Source organism: Triturus cristatus, chromosome 2_2 (genome assembly GCF_964204655.1).
Source record: "Triturus cristatus chromosome 2_2, aTriCri1.1, whole genome shotgun sequence".
Lineage (NCBI taxonomy): Eukaryota > Metazoa > Chordata > Amphibia > Caudata > Salamandridae > Triturus > Triturus cristatus.
The window spans coordinates 474,899,089-474,904,221 of NC_140582.1; positions in this window are offsets into that span (position 1 = coordinate 474,899,089).

Sequence of the window (5,133 nt, forward strand, 5' to 3'; positions counted from 1 at the left end):
TCTTGCTACACTCCCTAAAGCATCTCTCATCTATAAATCTTTTGTATCTCCTAATCCTAATCGTGTCAAATCTAAAGTGGAGCTTTCTTGGGAAACGGATTTTTGTTGTACTTGGCCGATTGCTCTTTGGGATAAGCTGTGGTCCAGATCTTTAAAAATTTCCCGCTCTGCTTCTCTTACTCAATCCTTATTTTATCTGTATCACAGGCTCTACCTTTCTCCCCTTTCTTTATCCCGCTTTTCTCCCTCCTCTGACTCTAAATGCTGGACTTGTGGCTCTTCTGATGCTGACCTTTTCCACATGTTTTTTCTGTGCCCAGTTGTTTCTACCTTTTGGGGGAAAGTGTGGTCATGCCTCTCTCGTATCTTCCCTCTCCCTTCCTCTTTCACACACTCTTTTCTCTTTTTGGGTAGCCTTTCTGATTCCTTGAATCTCCCTGCTCATCTACACGGTCTCTTTGACCTGACGCTTGCGCTTGCCTTCCAACATATTTCTTCCAACTGGAAATCTCTAGCTTCTATTTCCTTACAAGGCTGGTGGAATTCATTATGCCACTTTCACAGATTGGACGTCTCCTTTGCCTCCACTTGTAAACCTGTTCGTAATGTTGATTTTTTCTGGTTGCCTCTTACCACGTATTTGGACTGCTTGGCCCTAAAGAAACCTATATGTCTCAATGCAGAAAATTTTAAACCTCCTTGAACGTCTGGAACTCTCTCCTTTTGCTATCCAGTATGGGTTTTGTTTAATATTATTGCTTGTTTTATGATGGTAATTTTGCATCGCTGATTTATACGATTTGAATATGTGTCGTAATTATTAGATAATGTATGGTCTATATTATTATCTTTAGGTCTTCCTTTCCCTTTCCCCCTCTTTTCCTCCCTTATCCTATCCCTCCCATTGCCTCCCTCAATGTTAAAATTTTCTTAAAATGCTTTGTGGGTTTCTAACAGTGATATTAGCAGTGTTGAGTTTTTCAATGGTTTCTGTATTATTGCAATGTATGCTGATATCTTTCTTTTGTTATCAACTCTTTAATAAAGCTTTCAAACATAAAAAAAAGAAATGTACTGATCTTTCATTAATTGGGTTGGTTTGAGAAACAACTGATTTTCCTATATATTTACTTTCTTAGGATAAAATCTCCCTCGGCTGAGGAAGATAGCTCCCTTCATATCTGGATTTCACAAGCTTGTTAATGCTTATTAAATCTGATCGAATTTTTTACTTAGATTGTATGCCAATGATTTGAAGATAGATGAAAATACAATTCAATACAAACTATTCTGCTGATTCTGCTTCATTATTTGATGTGGCTAAATTAATCTGATTAATGGCTAACTGACCTAGAGGTAGAACTACCTTTGGAAACTTCACCAGTATTAATTGAATGTTAATAATTATCTTATTCCAGGTCCTCATATGATAATTGCTTATCCTCTAAGAATTCTGGTCCCTTTCAGCACAGAACAAGATCTATCAGAGGACCTAAGAGATTTGGTATGATAGCTGACGTTATTTTGAGATAAGCGAAATTAGATTAAATAAACTAATTTATGAGGCCCAATACGTTTGCGCTACAACACTTACATAGTGCCCTGCCATTAGGGTTACTTAGGGCCTACCTTTCTGGGTGACTTATCTGTAATATAAGGGGAGTTTAAAGCTCGGAAAGTAGTTTCAAATGCCAAGTCTAAATGGCATTAAAGTGCACCCACTGGCACTGCAATGGCAGGCCTGAGACAGGTTTGAAAGGCTACTTGTGTGAGTGGCACAATGAGTGCTGCAGGCCCACTAGCAGATTGAAGGTCAGGTTTTGGGTATATGGTATACCACTTTGCAAGGGACTTACTAGTACAGCAAATATGCAAATCAGCTATATACCAATGTCTTCATGTTTAGGAGAGAAGCACATGCACTTTAGCGCTGGTTTGCAGTGGTAAAGTGTTCGGTGTCCTAAGGCCAACAATTAGAGTTCAGCAAAAAGAGGAGAAGGAAGGCAAAAAGTTTGGGGTGCCCCTTCAGAGAGGTCCATTTTCCAACACTAACCCTTCCATCCACTGTGTATTTGTCCCCACTTTCTTATGCCATATGCATGATCCAGTCCTAGTGCAATCGTAACTACGCTGTTTTATTTATGACAAAAGCTATACCAATTGTTTGACTTTATGTTGCACTGTTATTAAAAAGTTGTTGTGCAATGTTCTGAAACTCGGTCCGGGGGGCCTCTATATAAGTCAACACATGCATAAAATAAATTAAAAAATGAATGAGTGAATGAATTAGTACAAAAACAGCTTCAAAAAATTGTTTTATTGAAGTTCATTCAGCTCCCGCATCAGTCCCTCTTCTCTTTTTGTTGTCCCTTTTGAACATGAGCTCTCTCAGGCTGAATGTATATAATATCTTGATGGACAATGAGACAAAGGTTTTCCAGAAGGGTAACTTCAGTTTCTATGCCGCGTCGCATAACGTTTTCATACTGATCTTTCTCCAGAGCACATCTGGCTACTCCAGTTCTTCATTTGACGGCCTGTCATCATAACTGCAAATTGCTTTCAAAAGAACAAAACCACTAAAATGCAGTAGCAGCAACAAATGCGTCCTTACAAGGATCGTCGTTGACGAGAAGTCCCATCTGCTGCACTCTATGGGTGTTTCTGGGAAGCGGGGATGCATTGTGACGACATCCATGTTTCTCTTCCGGAGCCAAACAGCCCGCTGTTCATAGAAACGCAGATAAGTCTTTACAAAGGTCTTTTTTTGCGTGTTTTCTGCACTGAACCCTTTCATTGATGCAATGCAAAGAATATTAATATGCATCTACTTGAACCGATGAATGCAGCAGAAAGGGCTGTTACCTCTAAGCAAGGGAGGTAGAAATTCAAATGTGTCTTGGACAGCGTTAATTAACACACAGAAAAGCCAGCACAAAGGCAGGTGTGCGTAGGAAATGCAAAGATACAGTGTATGGAGAAAAATGGATAATGACAACAAGTGTCAGCAAATTATGCAATCACACTTAGGAAAATAGAGGTTACAGTGCGGGCACTTACATTTTCTCAAGGTTACTATGGAAAGGCACTTTGATGTTTTGTTTTGATATATTCGCCTCTGGTTAGAAAAGCGCTTCTTTCTTCATTTCTCCACTGTTGAGGAGCAGACTCTAAACATAAAGAGGTATTGCCTAGACGGTATAAAGGGAATAAACTTAGAGACAGCCACTTGCATCAGGATTGATGAACAACAGCAGCTGTAGCGATGTAACCTTCGCGATCGTAGAGCGTGTGTCTGCAATCAAAAGGAAAGAGTGGAATTAAAAAAGGTGTTTCGATAAGCAGTTTTAGAGTCTTCCGATTGAGAAAAGCTCAATGAGGAATTGTGTTTTCACCTCTATTTTCGTTATATTTCAGGGGCTTCCACCCCCACTAAGGATTATGATTTTTTTATTGGCTTTCTTCTCTAAGTTTTATATTGCTGTCAATGTGGGGTGATGATTGGAGCATGAAGAATGGGATTTATGTTGGACTTGAATGAGAGGCAGGGCCGGACTGGGAACCAAAACCGGCCCTAGAAAACTGATCGGCCGGCCCCCCTTGGGGGAAAGAGGGGAGTGCGGCCGAGCTGTTTTCTAGGGCCGGTTTTGTACGATTTTGTTACAGGGGGCCGATATTGCGGGCCCCCATAATAAAAACAGCTCCTACCCTGGCGGCCCACCGGGGAAACGCCCGGTGCTTGCTACGGCCAGTCTGGTCCTGATGAGAGGATCAAAGTTGACGTGTGAACAGATAGCAACATGGGATAAGACTTCCATCGTTCCTTTTTTAAATACTTGCCTCAAGAGGAAGGTTTTGTGATATTTTTCAATGTCTTTTATACTTTTAGTCATGGGAATTTATCAGCCACGGCTTGTGCAGGTAGGAGCGGTGAGGCTGGGTGGGGGAGGGGGATTTCGTCAGACAACGAGGAGGGAAAATTAATTATTTATTTCATTTTCCCTCCCTGTCTGTCAAAATTCCCCACCCGGCGCCCCTGCCCACCGCTCTTATCTTCACGAGCTGCGGCTGGAATTTATGCTATATAATACTTGATTTACTATTTCTTCATAGGAAAATTTCAATAATTCTGTTAACATTGGGATAATATTTATGTAATGTGTTCAATTTATAAAGTGCTTGTACAGAGGTTTATTTTCACTAAGACTGTGCAAAAAAGTAGGCCTGGAAGAACATTAAAATACTTGAAAGAATTGAAGTATTTTTGTGGACATCTAATTTTACTGAGACAAAAGGTCGAGCAAGGGTCACCTTGCAATATATTCCTACGGTTTGTAGCTCAAACCAAGAAGCTGAGACCACCCAGCCTTCGTTTGTTAAATCTAGGAATGATAGGTCGCATTGGCTGTTGAAGAAGTTGGAGTTAGAGGCAGAGCTGCATCATGCCCAAGAGGGCAGCTCCTTGAGCGTGTTCTGCTGGTTGGCACTTCTCCCCAGTGATAAAATACCTATGGGGGCCCACCACCACCCCAGAACTTGTTGATTGACAGCAGATACCCCTTGGCAGAAAAGATAGTAGTTTGCAGGACTTAGCTGGAGAAGGCTCTGCTCTACAGGCTCAAAGATGGTCCTGCCAACATCCGAAACTAGTATTAGCCCTGTGGCTTAGGCCTGGCCATCAAAATTCCAAGGTCCAGAACCTGTTCTGTGACCTCAAACAGCGCACCAAGTGTGCCCCAATGACCAGCATGGAACTAATGTCCTAGTCCTGGGTTGATCCCAATAAATGGCAGTGGCATAAGACCAAGTTATGTAACTTATTAGTCCTAATACGTTTTTGTATCTACTGACCACACTCACATATCGTTCTGATTTAGTATAACCCCTCCCTTTACACTATGGGGCCAATTCCGATCCGGGTCGGATCCGGAGTGTTTTCCGACCGAGCCGAACCCCTACAGTTTGAGCGAGCGAGTACGATGCGCACGTATGCTGTCGGACTCGGTTCGGTCGGACTCCCATAGAAGTCAATGGGAGCCAGTTGTACGACGCGTACATTCGCTCCCATTGACTGAATGGGTACGTCTTGAACAAGTGCGCCCCCTACAGTGGTTACGCGTCGGTGCCATCCGC